Below are 24,696 nucleotides of genomic sequence, written 5' to 3'. Positions count from 1 at the left end.
CCTGATCTCATGAAAATCCCTTCATTTGATCAAATCTCCTACGTCTCAAGGAGACTCCCCAGTCTCATGGTGTTTCCTCGTATCAAAGAAATAATAATAAATTAGGAAAGATGTCGTGGGACCGGACTCACTAGCCGGCCGACCATTCCCTAGCCATGGTCGGTCCCACACCTCATGACTCCTTATTATTTCCCTCATCCCATGAAAATTCCTTGAAGTCATGAAATTTCCCTCAAGTCATGAAAATAATGTAAAATTAGGGAAACTCGTAGGACCGAGCCCTAGCCGTTCCCACACGCCCCTTATTTTATTATTATTATTTTTTACGTTTCCCTCATCTCATGGAAACTCCCTGATTTCAACAAATTCCTTGGTTTCAACAAACCTCTTGATTTTATGATATTTCCCTAAAATCATGAAAAATATAATAAAATTGGGAAAAGTGCCTTGGCCATAGCCGGTCCCACACTTTATGACTCCATATTTTATTATTATTATTTCCATTATCTCATGGAAATTCCTTAACTTCGTGAAATTCCTCAGTTTCATGATATTTCCCTCACATCAGGAAAAATACATAAAATTGGGAAAGGTGCTGCGAGACCGAGCTTGCTAGCTGGTCGGTCATGCCCTAGCCGTGGCCGGTCCCACACCTTGCAAATCCCCTATTTTATTAATTATTTTTCATCATCTCATGAAGATTCCTCAGTTTTAGCAAAACCCTGAATCCTTCATATTTTCTCAAAATGTTGCTCAAACGTGCATCGAAAAATATCGAAATTCTGAGGACTGAGACACGGACATTATGGTGACGCGGGCATGTCTCCTTGACCGACCAAGGATGGCCCTAAGGTTTGCAAATAGACGGTCCCACATGTTTTAATAATTTTGACCTAATTTGCTCAATTGCTCATATTGGGTCCAAACTCTTCTCAAACAACTGGGAGTTTGCTCAGACGACCATCAGCTGGTCCCACAACCACCAAGGGCCGGTCTCATACCCTCTTGGTCGGTCCCTCATCTCTCCATAATTAGGTTTTATTACCTAACGCTCACACTATCATTATTTAAAAAAATATGATTAAACCAGCATTTAATCATCTTTTCACCAACTGGTCTTCAGGAGACTTTGGTATTTTTGCTCACTTGAGCATATGGGAGTTACATGGTCAACTCATCATCCCATGTAGACGGTCCCTCCTTCACTCAGTGGATTGGTTTTCAGAAAATCATCAATTGATCAGCAAATTGATCAAAATTAGGGTTTCAAATCTAGAGCTCTGCAAAAACGTAATTCTGAGTAGATTCAAATACTAATAATTCTGCATTGATCCCATGATCAATACTTTCATTATTATTATACTCGGCCTAGCTGTCAGTATCTTAAATTAATATTTTATTTGGTCCTGCCACCAACAATTCATCAGACGAGCAACAGTCGCTCAGATGAGCAATATTTGCTCAGACTAGCAGTATTTGCTCTGACTAAGGAGTATTGGTTCAACTATCAATATTCAACGATTCAGCAGCACGGTTTGCTCAGGTTATCAACGTTTATTCGGCAATGATACCTGTGTCTCAACAGACATATTCAATTCATGAGTCTCAGAACATTTGTAAATCATGTTCGACTCAGCAATACAAGGACTCATCGTCTCATGAAGTCAGCAACCGACTCCACAACCAAGAGATGTCAATCGTGTCACATGGGGGATATTAACTAGGGGTTTGGTATGGCGATCTACGGCACGTGTGTTCATGCACACGATGATAATGTGAGCAAGTCGTGCAATCAGTTGGAGGAGTTAGCAAAGAAGTGGATAGAAAATCAACCAAGTCTCCGCACGATAAGCAACTAGTTTTGACACGATTTCCCACTTCCTCACTCTTTGAATCCGGCAACTGTCACACTTCATGGGATCAAGGTGTTTACAATTCAGCAATATAAAAAGGCATCTAAATCCTGATTGAAACAGACAAGAATTTCTCGACAAGTTTACACAGACAATCTTTCCTCTACACGAACTCATCGTCTGAGCAATCACTCCTAACTGAGTAAAATTCAATCATTCAGAACTTTTTTACGCATAATACACAACACACCTATAATCTCGATCACCATTGATCTCACACATTTCTCAGGTTCCCTCCTATAGATCAACCCATCATTTCTTGTGACCGAATTGACTCTGGAACGGCCATTGTCTTGGTTTAGGCCGGAGTCCTATAAATTGATCTCTCGAACTTAAAGCACTCTCTTCTTGCAGTACATCTGTGTGAGGTTGAGCATTTGCTCGGTTCAAGGAGTCTCCTCCGCACGGTCATCTCCTCAATTCCGTAAAAACCAGCAAATCGTTTTTCCCCATCTACAACCATATTTAGGTATAACCGACCCCAGTGATTGGTATAACCTATCTGAACCCATATATGTGGGTTGGAAGGACCGATCACAACTAACCATTGTGATTTGGTATGACCAATCACATAGTAGTCTTCGAATACTGGCAAACTAATTCTAAACTTGTTTGGAAGTGTGGTATAACCGATTTCAAGAAGCAACTCCATATAAATATGAAATAAGGATTTGTAGTGAAATTGAGAAAAGATGTCAACATACTTTGAACACGAGCAGTAACTCTTATCATTTATTGTTCAAAGATATTCCGGTACTCAAGGTGATCCTATGCCGAAATAAATTAAGAATCTTTTCATTAAGGTTTTTGATTTTATATGCTTTAATTATCAGCAATTAATGCATAAATCTAGAGAATAAAAATTAGTAATGTGCATTTACTAATTGAAGATTTTCTATTGAGATATTTCGGAAATATTGGACCAACATTTATTAGAATTATGAAAACCAAAATTTTCCATTCATTGCATATCTTGAAAATATTTTCGGTTTTGGAAATTCCTTGGTGTCCAAACATCCTTGGTCTATAAATACCTAAGTTAGCATTTCTAGCAAACTATCCTAAAAGCCAGGCAAACTTCATTGCTTGTTGTTTCTGGTGGAGCCGTCAATTCGGGGACAAAAGTATCCTAATTAGGTGAAATCTCTTACGGACGCTCGTTTAAAGACTTATGTGGGATCAAGAAGCTTTACGAGTACCGTTGGTGGGAAATTAGATAGTTTCAGTGTTATAAGTTTTCGATTTGATTTGATTGACTAACGATTGTTGAAACTTTGATTACACCTAGTTTGTTTATTCTTGAGAATCTTATCTTCTGATATAAGATTCACTCAGACTAGATCAAAGTATCGACATGATCTTTATAACTGTTGTTAGATCTAAAGACATCTTGTGATAATCCATTGTTAACAGACTCCGTTTTGTGCGTGATTGATCACAAGAGATTCAAGTGGTGTTGTGTAGGTTTTGAAGATAAAAGAAGATTTGAAGACGAAGAAGAATTCTTATTAGTTTTCGTATCTTCTGGATTTAGTGCACAAACCTTGATCGGCTGGGATCCAACTAGTATCAGTTTATCTTTGATAGATCTGATTGATTAGTTGCGTGAGATCGTCATTCTCTATATTTCTCTTTGAGATCTATATTGATTGGGTGTGAATCTATACTTGACTACTTCCGTAGTTAAAGTTAGATTGATCTACCCAGACAAAGGAGTTTATTAGATTAAATGGAAGAGCCTTTGTCAACGACTCATCTATATCTTTAGCAAGATTGATTAGAGTGGTTACCAAACAGATTCTTCCTTTGCTGTTTGGAATACGATCCAAAGGACTTGCTATTCAGGTGCGTGACTCTAGAAGTCGAATGCGCCGGGATACTTAGGGAACTAAGTAGCTAGGGGTAGTCTGCTTGGCCTCAACTATACGAAGTTGGTATTAGATTTTGTATAGCGGCTTAATTCTGAGAATATTCAAAACTGGACTAGGTCCCATGGTTTTTCTAAATTTACGGTTTCTTCGTTAACAAAATCTTGTGTTGTGTACTTGATCACTCTTTTGAGAGTATTAAAGATAAAAAGTGTAATATAATCGTGTTCGAACCACAGAGATTGTTAGTGCTCACAAGAATTGTTTAACAAAGCAATAATATAATTTTGATTTGTAATTGAGAAAGCAGAGAACAATATTTGTAAAAGAAAGGAATAAGTGGTTGTTGTATCTACCAAGACTTTGAGGTTCCACCTAATGTATTCAAGTATTATGTGATCAAATTATAACTCGAGCAGAACTGAATAATGATTCATTCTACCTGGAAGATATAGTAAATTGGGATTTTAAAGTAACTAAAACAAATACCATATCATGACCGATTGATTATGTTTCTAAAATAAAGCTCAATTGAGAAACGTCATAGGGATTCCATAGCATTCAATGTATCCGAAAATCACAATGAATCTAAGAAGTTTGTAGACATCATCAACACAAAAATGCAATCAAACGAAGACAAAGAAATGGACTAAAACATGAAATTCATTTATGATCACAGTAAAGAATACTAGAACCCATTAAGCTTTCCCTCTTGTCATGGCAGAGAGGGGTTTAGCTTCTCATTGTTGTGTAGATATCCATTAAAAGTATTGAATCAAAAACTCTAACACACAAGAGAACTAAAAAGAACTGAACTAAGATAGAAAGCAAAATAAAATTCAGATTGCAGTATTCAATCGTACCCTTCTTGATTGATTGTTGTGCTCCTTTATACACATCTGCTGTGACTTGTTCTCTGAATTCTAGCTCAACAAATTAGTCCTATCTTTATGCCAAAAAGACCTGAACCAACCTGTATTCATCTCTTCATTTGGTCTTCCTCCTGTTTCTGCTTAAAGATAGCCGCAATCAGTTGTTGACTTCTTCGGATTCAGTTGATAAACACGACTGTTGAGATCACATGAATATTTGGTGAAGACTGCTGTTGACTCCACTTCCCTGTCCATCTCGGCCAAACAACACACTACAAACTGAACGAGTTCAGCTAACATATACTCCCCCATATTCTACAGTGTCTTCTAAATATACAAACCAACAACCATCAAACTCAGTTGACCACCAACCCTGAATTCAAACTCTATTTCTTCTCCAAATATCAACAACAACACCAATTTGAATCAGATGAGAACCCCACAAATCCTTTGCTGCTGTAGATAGTTAACAACATTCCATTCACATCAAACCCATTCGAGATACCAGCCACTGCCTTCCATTCTTGGTTTGCTGCCATCTTTTCTTCACTACTAAAATTCACTCTTGTCTCAGCACCATCACCTGCTCAATCTCTGTCCGCCTACCTAGCCATCACCTTCACTGATGCAAACTTAGTTAAGCAGCACCATACACATCTGAAATTCGACTCAACATCATCCCAACTGAGACTCGCACCAGTTCACAACCAATCCAGACTAATTACCCACATCAAACCCTGGCATCAGTTCTCAAAGACAGCCACCGTAAGTAATCCATTGTTGTCCCCATTCAAAACCCACCAATCATAAATCTGTTGCTGTTGCTATACCAAGCTAACATGCTCATCAATCGAACCTTATCTTTCATAAGAACAACTACAAATCGGCCCAATCTTGGATGAGGTTAAGAAACCCCCACATCTGCTGATGCTTAAACATCTCGTACACAGCCACGAATCGATGGCAGGAACTCTAATTTCAATCACACACCACCAAGATTAGCATAAACCCATTACAGTAGATGCTCAACCACCTCCATTCATGCCTGCAGATCCACATATAGCCACCATGACCAACACCATCAGAACCAATTTCCATGTCTTTTAATTCGAAAGAACAACTACCAATTAAACCAATTCTCAATGACAAAACCCCCAAATCAGATCCAATTTAGTCACCACGCAAACCCAATTTCTTCTTCAATCGAGTACCACGAGATAACTTGGATTGCATACCGAATCCCCTAATTTCTTCTTCATTTCAACCTCACATAAGTTGAACTCAGTTGCTTGGATTTATCTTCTCTGACAGGAGCCTCACCAGCTTGAAAGAAACACGAGCTCTTTGTTTTCAAAAGAACGAGATGTGGTTGAAGATACCACAGACAAGGTATGGTGGAGGAACAAGCCGCGTCTCCCATCTCTCTTCAGCCATTTGTGGGCCGGTCTTGTCTACACAGGCAAACTTTATAACTCCCGGGATGTGAAGAAATGTAGCCAAGGAGGCGGTGCAATGAGTGACTTTGTTCATCTTTCTTGCGAACGCGGTTTAACTCCTCTTTTAGCCACTTATTTTCCGGGTGAACAGATTTCACTTGTAATTCCTGTAAAAGTTATAGTTATTAGCGAAATATCGAGACCTAACTTGTATAAATGTGGGCATAAAAATGTAGCACTTACGTGCTTATCAGTACTTTATTTTCGCATTATAATTGTTTTTATATTATAATAAAGTAAATACACTTTTGAGTTAATCCTAATCACTTGATATTGATCCTATAGTAAATTGGTTTTGGACCTTAACTATTATCAAGTGAATATCAAGTTGTCGTATTGCCTCGACTTTGTCCATAGACGATCACACTTGGTATCAGACTTATAGGTTGATATAAAAAGATTGTGGTGTATTTGGGTACCATCGTATTTTCAAATAGATCATGCTTAAAACTTTTCCGTAATGAATATCCTTCAAAACTCACTAGAACATCTAGAAAGTCCCGAACTTATCGACAATCGCGACTGCTTACACACAGTTTCAGCTATGACGGTTCATTTTCTAGACTTTATATCTCACTCGATTCTTAACCAAATTTAACAAATTTGTATGTACAAAACCACCACGAGATATAATACAATTTATGTTTGGAGAGTTATGTCTAATTCTCGCTCTAAGGTACCTATAATCATCTCTACATATTGGGCAGAGAAACAAAAATTTCACATAAAATCGTGATTTATGGATTTTCATATTTGATTGTTTCTACACTATTTATCACATCTAGTCATTACCCAATTCAATATAAACATAATCAAACCATTTAGAATAGATACCTTGATCAAAGAACGCCAAATCATGCCTCATATCTACATCATCACCATGAAGCCAAAATCATCATATATTCAAAAACAATAGCATAGTTTTTCCTTCACCATCATCTATACTATCTTAATTCAACTCCATGTTTGATACAGGAACTACCACTCTCAACTCTAGCTAAACATATACTCTCTAGACTGTACTAAACTTTATGTAATTCATCTTATTTTTTCCATCACCATCAAATTCTTATTATCGTCACAAACTCATAACTAATTATTTAAACTCACCCATGCCTTTCTACCACTACAAATACCCGTAACTCCCAAGCTTTCTCTCTAACTATCTTTCTGTCATAACCTCCTTTCCTTCCTATGTTTATAACTAGATGAAACAGGAGAATAAAAATTGAAAAGATAATTATTCTAATAATTAAACTAATCACACTGAATCCATATAACCGTAACCTAAACCTAATTAGATTTTTATTATCACCAACCTATTATTTTGATTAAGGGGTGGCCTTTTGCTAGGCAAAGGTCCGGCCAAGGTTCGTCGGTCAACGGTCGAGTCAACACCGGTTGACTTTAGTCAAACTTCAACATCCAAATTTCGGATTGCAATATCTTTCTCGCCTGATATCCAAATGACGCGTTTTTGAAGTCCATTTCGCATAAATTTTTGGGATCTAACTAATGGTACAATTGTTTTTGTCCAAATTAATATTAGATTATTTCTATAAATTATTGTTCATAATTAATTAATTATGTAATTAGCGGCTAAAACATCTCTTGACCGGTCTAATAGCGTTGACAATCTTGAGGGTATTCACATTCTCCCAACCTTGTAATATTTTAGTCCTCGAAAACCGAACCATCCTTCTGGTCCTCAGAACTCCCCACCTTATAGAGAAGTACTATCTCTCAACTAAGTACAAGTATTCTCATACTTACAAACACACAAAGGTTCAAACCTACTTCAAATGTGTTTGAAACAAACATTAAATTCAATTATAGCTTATGGATTTCTATAATGGAAAACTATAAATTTTAGTCCCTAAGCGCACTGATTTTTATTTCATAAGATGACTGTCTCTAAGCTTATTATGCTGAATTAAATTCTAATAGATGACTAGGTCTAAATTATTCACACTAAATTTCTCCTTCAATAGATTGATGGTTTTAATTGCAAGAGAATATACTCTATCAGTTTCTAAGTAAAAGTTAGGATCTACCAATTCACTAATAGAAGAAAGTCCTCCTTTTATGAATGGTAATCCATGCACACAGTTACCTGTCTAGGTTAGCTAGACCCGACAATGCTTTCCTACGAACAAAGATGACACAAACATACCAGAATTACAAACCTCAATATTCCTCGGTGTTGGGTTATCTATGTGTTAAATAATTAATGTCTATCAAAATTCCTTAAATCTATCGTAACATGTTTTAACCTACAGGTTTTCTTCATAATTATATATTTACACACAAAACAAGAAGCAAGCTATCAACATGCTGAACAAATCAATCAATCAACGCATACATATTTTAGTTCTTAGTATATTTTAGTAATTATGGTTTGTCTCACAACCCAACACAATTCTAAACTAATCTAGTTCATTAACTTGGACTGGCTATTGTCTATTGTTTCCCATGTAAGATCTAATACTGAGCTCTGATACCAAGTCTGTAGCGCCCCAAAATCCAGCTACTTAGTAATCTAACATACCATTCTACATTTTGAGGCATTAAGGATCTAAAACATCTACTTAAGCATTAAATTAAAAGTTCTAACATAAGATCAACCTAAATCTAAACCATCTCTAAAATAAATACAAGATTTCTTCTTAGATGATACATATATAATGGCTATTGAAAATAGAATATTCAACAAAATAAACATAGCAGAAGCTAACCAACTAACGGACTCAACTCCTCGAAGCTTCCAAGACTTGAACGACCATCGTCACATGCACAACTTGATCTGTATCTGAAATTAAAAGTGGGAACTGAGTGAGCACATCCTCCCCAAAAGGGGTTCCTAGTAGAAATAACAACTAACTTTCAAGTAATCACTAGCATGAGTTGGAGACAATGCAGGTTTTGGTGAAAACCGATAAAATACGGAAAATCAGATAAAACATATTAAGATAATGAGTTGTACGGAAAATATAGATTTTTACCAACCAATCACCCGACACACGTTCACAATAGTAATAATAGTTGAGTGACATAATCCTTCGGAGCAGCAAGGGTGACTCTTGCGACGAAAGTCATGTTAAGTTTCAATCACTTGAAAATGGCTTTGACGAAAAATTATTTGTGAATAACAACTATTTAACGTCCTCTAAGAATGTTTCAATGATTGAAATCTGAGTTTAGATTATATAACCATTGTGTGGTAACACATACATGTATAAGTCCTTATTCCTTGATGTAGATGGGGAAAAACGATTTGCTGGTTTTTACGGAATTGAGGAGATGACCGTGCGGAGACTCCTTGAACCGAGAAAATGCTCAACCTCACACAGATGCACTGCAAGAAGGGAGTGATTTATGTTCGAGAAATCAATCTGTAGGACTCCGTCCTAAACCAAGACAATGGTCGTTCCAGAGTCAATTCGGTCACAAGAGAGGATGGGTTGATCTGTAGGAGGGAAGCTGAGAAAGGTGTGAGATCAATGGTGATCGAGATTGTAGGTGTGTTGTGTATTCTGCGTAAGAAAGTTCTGAATGATTGAATTTACTCAGTTGAGAGTGATTGCTCAGACGATGAGTTCGTGTAGACGAAAGATTGTCTGTATGAACTTGTCGAAAAATTCTTGTCTTTTCAATCAGGATTCAGAGACTTATATACTGCTGAATTGAAAACACCATGATCCCATGAAGTGTGACAGTTGCGGGAGTCAAGGAGTGGGGAAGTGGAAAATCGTGTTGAAACCAGTTGCTCATCGCGCAGATACTTGGTTAACTTTCCACCCACTACTTTGCTAACTCCTCCAACTGATTGCACGACTTGATCACATTCTTATCGCGTGTATGAACACACGTGCCGTAGACCGCCAAACCAAAACCCTAGTTAATATCCCCCCATGTGACACGATTGATGTCTCGTGAATGTGGAGTCTGCAAGGCAGACGTGTATTTAGTTAGTCAGTTGCTGACTTTATGGGACGATGAGTCCTTGTATTGCTGAGTCGAACGTGATTTGTAAATGTTCTGAGACTCATGAATTGAACATGTCTGCTGAGACAAAAATACATTGTCGAATAAATATTGATAGCTAAAATGAACAAATATTGTTCTGAGTCGTTGAATATTGATAGTTGAACCAATATCCCTTGATCTGAGCAAATATTGGTCATCTGAGCATATGTTGCCCATTTGATGAATTGTTGAATATTAATAGTTGAACCAATATTCTTTGGTGTGAGCAGATATTGCTCATTTGAACAAATGTTGCTCGTTTGAGGAATCATTGGTAACAGGACGAAGATAAATTTAAAATACTGGTAGCTGAATCGAGTATAATTAATTAGGGTGTTGATCATGGGATCAACATAAAATTATTAGAATTATGAACCTTGGATTCGAAACCCTAATTTTGATCAACTGCTTAATTGATGAATTATTGAAAATCATTCATGAAATGAAGGAGGGACCGGCTACATGGGATGGTAAATCGACCATGTAGCGCCCAGATGCTCAAGCGAGCTAAATACCAAAGTCTCTTGAAGACCTGGTGAAAAGATGATTAAATGTTGGTTTAATCATTTTTCAAATAGTGCTCGTATGAGCGCCGGGTAGTAGAACTTGATTATGGAGAGATGAGGGATCGACCAAGGGATCATGATATCGGCCTTTGGTGGTCATAGGATCGGCTGATGGTCGTTTTAACAAACTCCCAGCTGTTTGGGAAGAGTTTGGACCCAGTATGAGCAATTGAGCAAATTAGGTCAAAATTATTAAAACACGTGGGACCGGCTATTTGCAAGCCTCAGGGCCGGCCTTGGTCGGTCAAGGAGACATACCCGCGTCACCATAATGTCCCTGTCTCAGTCCTGAGAGTTTCGATATTTTACGGTGTGCGTTTAAGCAACATTTTGAGAAAATATGAAGAAATCAGGGATTTTGCTGAAACCGTAAAACTTCATGAGACGAAGGAATAAAATTATAAAATAATGAAGGAATCATGAGGTGTGGGGCCGGCAAGGCCAAGGAGCCGGTGCCAAGGCATTTTTTCCTAATTTATAATATTTTCATGATTTTAGGGAAATATCATAAAAATCAAGAAGTTTGTTGAAACCAGGGAATTTGTTGAAATTAAGGAGTTTCCATGAGATGAGGGAATCATAAAAAATAATAATGATAAAATAAGGGGTGTGTGGGACCGGCTATGGCCCGGTCCCACGGGTTTTCCTAATTTTATATTATTTTTCATGAACTTGAGTGAAATTTCATGAATCCAAGGAGTTTGCTGAAACTAGGGAATTTCCTTGAAGTGAAAGAGTTTCCATGGGATGAGGAAACAAATAATATTAAAATAATAAGACATGGGCGTGTGGGACCGGCCACGGCTAGAGCATGGCCGGCCGAGAGCCCGGGTCCCGTGCGTTTTTTCCCTAATTTATAATATTTCATGAATTGAGGGAAATATCATGAAATCAGGGAATTTTCATGTGATGAGGGAAATAATAAAATAATAAGGACTCATGAGTTGTGGGACCGGCCACGGCTAGGGCATGGACGGCCGGCTAGTGGACCTGGTCCCGCGACACCTTTCCTAAATTTTATTATTTCTTTGATACGAGGAAACACCATGAGACTGGGTAGTTTCCTTGAGACCAAGGAGATTTGCTCAAATGAAGGGATTTTCATGAGGTCAGGGAAAATAATAAAAATATGATAAAATATAAAATTGGACATGGGACTGGCCACAGCACGACCGGCCGTCCGGTGGGCCCAGTCCCCAACGCCTTGATCAATATTTTATTATTTATTGTTTTCTTCCTACTTTGTATAGGTTCATCGTTCCTTCATGTTTTGGAATGCTCATTTGCGCATTCAGGTGTTCGTTCGTGTATTATTGCTGAGTACACTAACACCATTTTGGTCAGGTGATAGACACATTTATGTGTCTAATATGTCTCAATTGTATGTATTGTTAGTGCTCGATTTTGTATTTATTGTGTTATTTTATGTCTTTGTAGGAAATTTTAGAGAAATAAGCCCTTGCGGCGAAATGGGCTCAAAATGTGGTGTTTTACACCCCAGGATAAAGTGTTAAAGGCACCCCAGAAATGCGCTAAAAGCACCCGGAGAAGTTGTTAAAAACACCAGAAAAATTACTGGTTCAGCCCCAAAACTACTATTTCCGCCCCAATTGCTAAAGGGACCCCAGGAATGGATAAAGGGGAGGTCCCTTTCTTCCAAAATTTGAAATCAGAAAAAGGCGGGAAAAATGACGCATGCAACTGGCAGAACTTTGGGAGGAATTTTTTGACGTGTTTTAGTGAGATTCAATCGCTGAAACTTTGTTGAAAGATGTGGTATATCATAACAGAGCTGGTATGGGTGTTTGTTGCGATCAAATTTGGCTAGAAAAGTCAACAGATGAAATCAGAGCAGACCCGTACGGGAGGAAGCTATTCAAGGGATTTCTTGAGTTTTGTGGAATTTGAGCGTGTTCAGAACATGTGTTATGACTCTATCAATAGGCAGAGGCGTGACAGAGCTAAATGAGGAGAGTTCTGCAGCTGTAATACGCGTGCGGGAGACGAGAAGGGAAAGAAAATATTCCCAAAATATTTTCATTTACTGCCCGAGTAGTGAAGATTATATGGAGTGAATGAGGGAGATTTCTTGCGCCTGTTGGGTATATATAGAGTTATAGGGTCGAAGGAAAGGGGGTGTCGAGAGTTTGGGTTCGATTGGGAGACCACAGGGAGGTTGCAGAGGCAAAGAGAAGAACTGCAGGAAAGTTTCCTGCTGTTGTTGAAGAAGAAGGAGAAGACGAAGAACAGACGTCCAAGGACCGTCGTTCTTCAACAGTGTCAACAGCAGCAGCTAAGTATCGTTGTTTTACAGCAGTACACTTCTATCGTTGATTTCTGGACGCCTTTTGTGGGTCGTAGATTCACTGTTTTATACTTTTTCACTCTTTTAATCAAATTTTGAGCATCAATTATGTATTTTGAGAACATGATTAATATGACGAGTTAAACCCCAAGCACTGGGACGACGGAAGAGGCAGTGTTTCATCCATGTGGTAATTTAAATTAATTCTTTATTTACTTTTTGCACCAATTTTAATTGAATTAAGATTTTAATTAATTATTTGTGATTTTATTTGATGGAGCATGCTTAGTCTTAGGGATTCTTCATGCGCCATGCTCATAAAATACAAGTAATATTTTATAGAATCTACTTTGGCAAAGAATAAAGTTAATATTTGTTTTGGTTTGAACTATAATCGCCTAGAATTAAATTCTGAACCACTTGAAAATGAAAAATGGTCGAATCTTTAGTCCCAGTTTCTCGCACCAGTGTTAATATTTTTATTGTATATATTTATTTATTTATTTTTATTAAGTTTAAAAAATTATCCTTCACAAGTCCGAGAGTTTGAACCTCATTACTACAACCCACGAAAAATCATTAATCATTTTAACGCCGCCGACGCGGATTTGTGCTTAGGTAGAATTTTTAGGTTTTTATTATTTTTTATTATTCCATTTGTTCTTTTGACGTCTCTTTGGTTGTGTCTTTGTATTACAGGTTTGAAGTTGGATACTAAAGACCTTGGAATCAAAGCTTAAAGCTAAAAGAGAAGGAAAAAAGACAAAGCAAAAAAATAAAGAAAAAAGAGAGAAAAAAAAAAGAGAGAGAGATTTTTTTTTTATTTATTTTAAGAGACTTTCCATTTTATTTTATTTTGTAATTATTATTATTATTTTTTGTATTTCTTTTCATTGGACTGGACTTTGGACAATTTATTTTAATTTTAAACCCTACGGAAGGGTTATATAAAAATAAATAAATAAATATAAAATGTTTGCAGGGAAGGACGACGATTACTATATCGTCTCGGCCCCTCGGGTTCTTACATGACATAGGAGTCGTGTCCCGAGTCGACTTCAGCGGTTCATCCCCCGTCTGGTACGGGAGGTAAGTCCATCGAAACACTCGCGAATCTCCTGTCAGCGGGTTTACTGTATTCCTTAAGGTGATTCATTGATTGAGGACGAATTTGGACTGTTTTTAAATTCCTAGTAAAGGGCAAGGCCTGGCCAATACAAGATAAGGGTTCGGATTTCATCACCGCTCCCTTCTTGCCCGTCTTAGGAAAACGAAACCTAACGCGAACCCAAGCTTAAAACTTGACTAGAACGAGACCGATAGGGTATCACGCTTATCAGGAAAAATTTTCGAAGGATATTGGTTACTTTCTTAAGCACACCTCGAAGTTCATGATGGTTTCTGTGAGTTGAATGCGTGACTACGCCGCCTTGTGATAGCGGTGAGGCCTTGGGTATCAAAGCTCCACTGAGCTTCCCTCGCCTCAATTCAACTTACTTTGACTCGGATTGATTCCAGAGGGGTTTGCTTAAATCGTAACGAATTACCCTTCGAGAGATAGAAGCAAGTATATAAACAGTCTAAGTGAAGCCATCATGCTTTTTGCTTGCTAGAAATCTTTAGGTTTGTTTTGGTGGAGTCGAGTCGTCCTTGTTTGTGGTTGTGTAGAATTCCCTTGCAATTAAGAATGTCGAACTGGTATGATAGAAACCAATACAATGAGTATCGACCTGAATTTGAATATGGACATCATCAGTTTTATGACCATGGTGGGAATAGTAGTTGGGAATGCCAACCTTTTCAAGGTTATGGTTCATACCATGGTGAGCCCAATTACTATCCACACGCGAATTGGTCTTACTAGCAAGAAAATCAGGAACACTGTAGTACTGGTTACTCGTTTTTGGAAACTAGTCCTGATTATGATATTTTTGAACCTGTTCCATCTCTAGAAGAGACCCAACAACGGATTGAAAGGACGTATAAACGTTTAGTTGCAATGAATAGTTCAAAAGAAGAGTGTACATGATATTCTGAGATGATAAACGAGAGTGGTGAACGTATAAGTGTTATGCTCAGTGAAATTCAGGCACATCTATAGGCAGAAAATGAACAGTTGGCTAATGCCGCTCGAAATAATCTAAATTTCAAAAATATGGTTTCTAATTCTACCCTTGATATCAATAGTGAATATTTGCCTAATTTAGAGAACGAGGCTAGAATAAAAGACACTACTTATTTAGATAAGGTTCAATCATCTTTGTACTATTATGATGATGAGGATAGTAGTAATGAAGAATCTGAGATATGTAGGCATAGGAAATTAGAATCGACACATTTGCTTAAGAATGACCACTACTCTCATTGTGGTCAATTATGTAAGTCAAATATTATTGACTTAGAGGATCCTCAGTTATTTAGGTTATTATTGTCCGCTTCTAAGATCATATTTGAGTTTTTCCAGACTTTAGGACCTAATGATTCGGATCCCACCTATGAAGAAACACAGCCAATGAAAATTTTCTATTTAGACCCTTTCATAGAACCTGAACCTGAACCACAATTAGATATAAATTTCTTAATCAGGAAACTAAGTAAGGGCATGTTAGTCTTGTTCACTTTATTGGTTCATTGCAGTTTCCTTTGGTTAGCTCTATTTAGTTTTGAAGACCCACAGTTATTTCGACTGTTACTATATGATTCTACGTGGTGACTAATCCCTGCTTAGTCTGGCTGAAGACTTTAAACTTAGCACTTCTTGGGAGGTAACCCAATATTCATGCGACACGGTAATATCTTTCCTTATCTCTTTTGCTTCATTGGTAACAATTTCTCCTTGTTCATGTTTTTAATTTTATCTTTAGAACATTGAGGACAATGTTAGGTTTAAGTTTGGGGGTATGGGAGAAACTTTTTAGTTGCATAATAAATAAACTCCAGAGCCTAGAAATTTATGCTTATTTAGGATGGCACTAACCAATCTAAGTGAATGGAAGCATTTTGGTTTTAGGAGTTGAGGGACCAATCTGACTAGATGGAAACATCTAAAGAGTCTATTCATAAAACCACAGAACTCAGGTGTTAGAAATAACATGATAGTTTCGCCATATCTCGTTGAGTCATTTTCATTTCTGTTTCTATTTTTATTTTTAAATATGTTTCTAAGTGATTTGGTGGGGCTCACGATTCAAGTTGTTACCAACGCTAGGGTGAATTAGAGTGATTGAGATACCATGAAAAAAAAGAAAAATAGAGAAATTGAGACCAGACCATTTGACCAAAAGGAATAAATTCAATAAAGTCGACCACTGGTACCCTTGTATATGCCAGTGTGTTGATATTAGTCAGACTAGTATCTCAATCCATTAGGATAGGTTCATTTTGGCAGAGGCCTTCAGACAGATATGGGAAACGCCGTTCACTTAGTAAACATCAAAACCATCTATGTTTTTCTATATCCATCTTCTTGATCTATCCATGTGATTAGTTTTGACTCCGGATATTGATGTCCATAGTGCGACTATCTGAGTAGAGCTCTGTCACTTATATATGAATTTTAGTATGCTTGAGTGCAAACTCGTGTACAACAATTGGAATTTCGCATCAGGGTACTTCCTCTTATAGTCAATAAGTATGCCAACCAAGGAGATTCTTTAGTGCCTTCCAAGGTTCTGCGTAGATAGCTAGGTATGGAGTATTGGTTTTGTGGGTACACCTCTGGTAAACCTTCCCGAGATTAACTCGGTCACTAGGGACACCTAGTGAGTTAGGATTTTATTTTCCATATTAGTTTTGCTCGAGGACTAGCAAATAATAAGTTTGGGGGTGTTGATAGACACATTTATGTGTCTAATATGTCTCAATTGTATGTATTGTTAGTGCTCGATTTTGTATTTATTGTGTTATTTTATGTCTTTGTAGGAAATTTTAGAGAAATAAGCCCTTGCGGCGAAATGGGCACAAAAAGTGGTGTTTTACACCCCAGGATAAAGTGTTAAAGGCACCCCAGAAATGCGCTAAAAGCACCCGGAGGAGTTGTTAAAAACACCAGAAAAATTACTGGTTCAGCCCCAAAATTACTATTTCCTCCCCAATTGCTAAAGGGACCCCAGGAATGGATAAAGGGGAGGTCCCTTTCTTCCAAAATTTGAAATCAGAGAAAGGCGGGAAAAATGACGCATGCAACTGGCAGAACTTTGGGAAGAATTTTTTGACGTGTTTTAGTGAGATTCAATCGCTGAAACTTTGTTGAAAGATGTGGTATATCATAACAGAGCTGGTATGGGTGTTTGTTGTGATCAAATTTGGCTAGAAAATTCAACAGATGAAATCAGAGCAGACCCGTACGGGAGGAAGCTATTCACGAGATTTCTTGAATTTTGTGGAATTTGAGCGTGTTCAGAACATGTGTTATGACTCTATCAATAGGCAGAGGCGTGACAGAGCTAAATGAGGAGAGTTCTGCAGCTGTAATACGCGTGCAGGAGACGAGAAGGGAAAGAAAATATTCCCAAAATATTTTCATTTACTGCCCGAGTAGTGAAGATTATATGGAGTGAATGAGGGAGATTTCTTGCACCTGTTGGGTATATATAGAGTTATAGGGTCGAAGGAAAGGGGGTGTCGAGAGTTTGGGGTCGATTGGGAGACCACAGGGAGGTTGCAGAGGCGAAGAGAAGAACTGCAGGAAAGTTTCCTGCTGCTGTTGAAGAAGAAGGAGAAGACGAAGAACAGACGTCCCAGGACCGTCGTTCTTCAACAGTGTCAACAGCAGCAGCTAAGTATCGTTGTTTTACAGCAGTACACTTCTATCGTTGATTTCTGGACGCCTTTTGTGGGTCGTAGATTCACTGTTTTATACTTTTTCACTCTTTTAATCAAATTTTGAGCATCAATTATGTATTTTGAGAACATGATTAATATGACGAGTTAAACCCCGAGCACTGGGACGACGGAGGAGGCCGTGTTTCATCCATGTGGTAATTTAAATTAATTCTTTATTTACTTTTTGCACCAATTTTAATTGAATTAAGATTTTAATTAGTTATTTGTGATTTTATTTGATGGAGCATGCTTAGTCTTAGGGATTCTTGATGCGCCATGCTCATAAAATACAAGTAATATTTTATAGAATCTACTTTGGCAAAGAATAGAGTTGATTTGTTTTGTTTTGAACTATAATCGCCTAGAATTAAATTCTGAACCACTTGAAAATGAAATATGGCCGAATCTTTAGTCCCAGTTTATCGCGCCAATGTCAATATTTTTATTGTATATATTTATTTATTTTTATTAAGTTTAAAAAATTATCCTTCAAAAGTCCGAGAGTTTGAACCTCATTACTACAACCCACGAAAAATCATTAATCATCAGGGTTTACTCGATAGCTGCTCAGATGCCCGCACGTTGAATATTTATCACTAACCCGTGGAATTCTACTGGGAAGAACCACAAATTGAATTGGCGAAATATTACGAAGAATCGTAGAATATTGCTGAATATTCAGCTAACAATTAGAGATAATTAATTGATGGCTCTATACTAGCAGGCATGCTGTCTAGGAGCATTAATTATCTGAGAATTGAGAGATATGAGCTTGTTGAAACGTCATATCGATTTTATATAGTCAGGGAAAACCTTGTTGCATCCTGAAGACGTTATTGCTATATACTAGCAGGCAAGATGTCTAGGAGCCGTCCAATCATAATGATTCTATACACATGTCTTTTATATAGTCAGGTAAAACCTTGTTACATCCTGAAGACGTTATCGCTCTATACTAGCAGGCAAGCTGTCTAGGATCCGTCCAATCGTTCGATTCTATATAAAAGTGATTACTGAAATTGCTCAGTATTCATTAAATATGTCGTTGCCTCAGTTGAGAGACTGCATATTCATGTATGCTCTGAGATAAGTATACTCAGTCAGAGACTCTTGTGGCATGAGCTTTCATGCTTCGATAATAGACATGAGCCTCAATACTCATCTGATTGCTAGATCAGGACTATGTAAAATTATGGTTTTACGATTTTAGCCTTTATCGAAAATCCACCATCTACATTAAGTCCCCTGCTAAGTGAGGGACAGTCATGTTCCTCATTCAGCACTGGATGATGATTTTCTAGTAATGGATGAAATAAGTAATTGAACTTAGTCGTAAGATAGAATGTTACCGGATTTTCGATTGTGCGAACGAACCATGGCTTGAACGAAGATCCCAGTAGCATGATAGAGCATCGAGCGCAAATTGGTGTAGCACGCTGATTTGGTGATGGGACCTTGGTAAATTTAGGATTCACGGGTCCGGTCCCATGAAAAGAAATCCTTGTCTTAGGAACAGACGCTCGCTCGTTTGTTAGTTTAAGGAACAAACAAAATAGACCTCAGTCTGATGATATAAAATTTTGTCTATTAGCTTTCACGAAAACCTCTTTTTTTTTTTTTTTAAATATGTGAGATTTCACAAAGTGGAATAAACTCTTGTTTGCTCGTACGAGAGAAAAGTTTTTTTTTTAAAAAAAAATAGACGTGTGTCTGTTAGTAATAAAATTTTGTTTATGAGCTTTCATGAAATTTTTTTATCTTCGAGCTTTCAGAAATTTTTGAAAATATACTCTCGCTCCAAAGACAGATGCTCATGCGAGGGAGCAAAAATATATAGATATATTTTTCAAATTTACGTGAGTTTCACGTTAAGTATTTACATATTTTTTAAAATCATGTTTTGATTTTGAACAACTGTTGAAATTAGACCATTATACATGATGAAATAATGTCTGTATGTGAGTTTTCACAATTGTAGAATGGACGTCTGTCTAGTTTTTGAAAAACCAGTGGATGTTAAAATTCACGTGGGTTGTTCACGGTTTTATGAAAATCAAGTCATGATTTTGAATAATGAATTTTGCTCGTCTTTGCAGGTTTTGAGGGAACGAGCAAGTTTTCGAAATTCTGACGTTATAATCACTACAGCTAGTGAAATTGTAAATAGGTAAGAGTTGGATTGTTACGATTTTGTTACGCGTTTGTTATGGGTATATCCATGACTCCATGTCTTTCGCCTCGGATAGTGGTGACTTCTGGTTACAACCACTCTTCTGGCTCTTCCGGGGGACGCTCCAGAAATATCAAGTCAAAGATGAAGACTTCTGCAGATGTTCATGCCGAAGTGAATCAACCTTTCAGAGACGCTGGAAAGCTGATGAATTGTATGTCTCTCGATCATCTGGGAGTCATCCGTGGTGGAATCAAAGCTTTCTTAGCCTTAGCGGATGCATAAGAGAAGCAGGGACGAGATGCCTTATTACTGAGAATGAAAGCTAAAGATGAAAGGCTTGCAGCTTATCAGCAAAACGCCGCCGACTTCAGCAAATGAGACTAGCGGCTGAAGATGAAGTCTGATATTGTGCGGAAGGCGTAGCTTCTGATTCAGATGTAGATGAATGAAGAATTTCGTCATAATTCGTCATCAGAAAATTCAGAAGTCAGGTCTTTAGTGAAATGCTGTAGAATCTTCGTCCGATGTCGTATTTTCGTGATCTACCCATGTTTCTTCATCCTCAGAAAATTTCCAAGCTTTAGCCTAGAAGATTTTAGGCTTTTGAGCACGTTTAAGGGCCGAAATTGACGAAACAGTAAACTTCCAGGAGCACCTTTAAGATTTTCTGCGTACTTAAGTTGGTTATTTTCTAAAAACGATTATCGTGAACTTAAACTTATATAAACTAAGGAATGCAAGTTTGCAAACCATGGATATAAAGTTCATGAATCAATTCGAGTGAATCAAATCGTTTTTGTTTCAATTATGTCTATTATAAAGATCTAAGCAACTGAACAACTCTCTAACTAGTTCATTTGAACTAGTTGTGGTAAAGAAGAATATGGTTGATTTGAAAGTTCTCATATGGATAACCATTTGGTTAACTAATTTTGGACCAACTAGATGTACATGTTTGGGTACGGTTACACAAACCTAAAAACGTGCATTTCATTTATGTGTAACAAGCTAAGTTTCGATCTAACGGTTGAAAGATCTTAGATTGAATCTAATCAAGTTTTTATCTAACGTTGAATATTGAATGCTTTGTTAGTAAGCTAACATTGATTGCAAACCCTGATTTGAAAGACTACATAAGGGATAACTCTAGCAATGAGGAAACCTAATCCCCACACCTCTTGTGTGATACTAGTTGTATTAGCTAGAGCCGATTCTCTTTTAACCTTAGGTTTCTATCGAGACCTTGTAGGTTAACGACTTGAAGACTTCATTGGGATTGTGAATCCAGACCGATACTACTTTCTCGTAGTTGTGTGATCCGATCTTGCTGTTTCTATCGTACTAAGTACAATCGTAAGGATTGACTTGAGATTGATTTCTCTGATATGCAAGATATAAAAGTAGTCACAAACATCTTCGTCTCATCGTTTGTGATTCCAATATATATAGTTTCGCCATCACACGATTTAGATTATTGTGAGGTGATTGATACTACTGAGCTGTTCTTCGGGAATATAAGTCTGGTTTATCAATTGGTTCTTGTTTACCTTGATTTATCAAAAGACGGAACAAAACTCGTAGGTATTTCTGCGGGAGATATATTTATCTATTACCGTAGACTTTTATGTGTGATACAGATTTGTTTATTAAAGTCTTCGACTTTGGGTCGTAGCAACTCTTATTTGTGGGTGAAATCATCAAAGGGAATCAAGTGCGTAGTATCCTGATGGGATCGGAGACGTAGGAGTGCAACTGTACCTTGGATCAGTGAGATTGATCGGGGTTCAACTACAGTCCAGACCGAAGTTAGTTTGTAGTAGGCTAGTCTCTGTAGCGGCTTAAGACAGTGTGTGTTCAGGACTAGGTCCCGAGGTTTTTCTGCATTTGCGGTTTCCTCGTTAACAAAATTTTTGGAATCTGTGTTATTTCTTTTCCTCATTATATTTTGTTATATAATTGAAATATCACAGGTTGTGCGTTGAATCAATCAATTGGGAAATCCAACCTTTGGTTGTTGATTGAAATTGATTGATACTTGAACATTGGTCTTTGGTACCGTTCAAGTGTTTTCTCTTGTATTCAATTAGACTCGCGGATTTCTATTTGCTTGAGTAAGTATTGAATCGATAAAGAGAGATATAACTCTTTGATATACTTTTATTAAGATTGAGTCTGACTGTCTAGTTGGTTCTTGTAGATGGTGGATTTTCAACAAAGGTCAAAACCGTAAAATCATGATACTGCATGTTTCTGACACGGCTTCAGAGATCCATGTGACGATTCGTGTTTTACGAAGTATGATGCATATGTCGCTCGAAAGGCCTCTCCGGAGCGTTCGACACCGAGCATTTCATCATAGCCTCTATGTAGAATAACGTAATTGGGCGGTTCTCCGTAAGATTGAGAGCTTAACGCCTTCAGGATACCGGTGACACTCACTGTTCCCTGACTACATAGAGGAATTTTCCTCTGCATAGAAGAACAATTGGGCGGTTCTCCGTAAGATTGAGAGCAATAACGTCTCCAAGACGATGATACTCACTCTTCTGAAAATTCACTATGTCGCTCGAACGCGCATCAGAAAATACTGAAACTCTCAGTATGGAAACACGGACACCACGGCAACACGTGCATGCCTCCATGACCGACCAGAGTCATTCCTAGGGATTGCACAAAGACGGTCCCACATGTTTTCATAATTCTGACTTAATTTTTTCAATTGCTCATACTGGGCCCGAACTCTCTCCAACCAACTGGAGAACCCTTCAAATGACCAACAACTGGTCCCGCGACCATTAAGAGACGGTCCCATGCTCTCTTGTTCGGTCCTCATCTCTCATACCTAGGTTTGTCACCTGACGCTGAATCCAACAATATTTCAATAAATGATGAAACCTGCATTTAATCATCGTTCTTTCACCAACTCTCAAACTGAGAACCCTGGTGCGTGCTCACTCAAGAACTGGGGATCACATGGACACTCATCATCCCATGTGGTTGGCCCCTCTTTACTCATAACCAATTTTCTGCAATTCACCAATTATTGAAGGATTGATCAAAAAATTAGGGTTTCGAACAAACGCTCCATGAATCACCATTCTGAGCAAGTTCAAACATAAAATTATGTTGATTCAACAATCAACATCCAAATTAATAATATTCGGTAATTCACCAATATTTTTGATTAATATTTTATTGGGTCACGGCACCAGTAAATAATTCTTTGAATCGAGCAATACTTGCTCAGTTGCTCGAATATTGATCCAACCATCAATATTCGGTAATTCATCAGTAGTTTGTTGAATTGAGAAACACTTGCTCAATTGCACGTCAAATTATCAATATTCAGTGTTTAGGTGAATTGAGCAACACTTGCTCAGTTGCACACCAAAATTATCAAATTCGTCGAATTGAGCAATACTTGCTCAGTTGCTCGACAAACTATCAATATTCGGCAATTCGTCGAGTTGAGCAATACTTTCTCAGTCTCTAGTCAGTAATTCATTGACATTTCAGAGAACTACATGTTCAATCCATGAATCGCCGAGCATTCACCACTTATGCTCGATTCAACAAAATTAGACTCACGTCTGCCTTGCAGACTCCACGATTCGTGAAATCTTAATCACGTCACAAATGGGGGGATATCACTTAGGGTTTTGGTCTGGCGGTCAACAGCACGTGGATTCATCCACAATGAGAAATGTGTGTAAGTCGTGTAAATGGTGGAAGGAGTTAGCAAAGTAGTGGGAGCACAATCAGTCAAGTCTCCGCACAACGTGGAACTGACTTTACCACGATCTCCCACTTTCCCACTCTTTCACTCAAGAAACCGTCACACTGACAGGGATCAGTTGTACATCATTCTTGCAATGTAAATAAGTCTAAATCGAGGACAGCAGGGAGAATCAATGGAATATCATCAATCATCATCGTTATCCGTCAACAACTCGATATAAACTTATTCACAGAACTCAACTTCAGCAGTTCAACAATATTGCAGAAACCTTCAACACACCCAAAATCCTTGATCATCACTGATCCCACACAACTCTCAGCTTCCCTCTTACAGATCAACCCATCTCCCTCTTTGGGACTGAATTGACTCTAGAACGGCCATTGTCTTGGTTTAGGCCGGAGTCATACAGATTGATTTCCCGAATCTAAGAACCCCCTTTGCAGCGGTGCATCTGTGTGAGGATTAACATTTTTCCCGGCTGAGGAGTCTCGACAACACGCTCGACTCTTCACTTTCCCAAAAAACCGGCGGCTCTTTCTTCCCCATCTACAGATTGGCGACCACAGTGCGAGATTAATCTCTCGGTTGCAATCTTTTATTTTCGCAAGATGGTTGGTCTTAGATCTAATTCAGTTTCTCAATACTCCAGTCAGATTCTGTCAAATGGTGACGCTTCTCTAACTCACCCGAATGATTCTGGTAACATTCATCATCCGTACTTTACTACTCCCTTGTCATCTATTGGTGCATTTGATGGAGAAATTCTGTCACTAGCTGAACTGGCACGAAGGCAAGAGATTTTGGAAAGGAACATAAATCGATTGAAAAGAGCAATTGATAATTTGTTCAACTGCATGATGTACCTGACAAGAATCTTAGGAGCTCAAGTTGTGGAACGCTCATCTCTTGACACC

Source organism: Papaver somniferum, chromosome 4, assembly GCF_003573695.1.
Source record: "Papaver somniferum cultivar HN1 chromosome 4, ASM357369v1, whole genome shotgun sequence".
Lineage (NCBI taxonomy): Eukaryota > Viridiplantae > Streptophyta > Magnoliopsida > Ranunculales > Papaveraceae > Papaver > Papaver somniferum.
Note: the sequence above shows the minus strand (reverse complement) of the source record.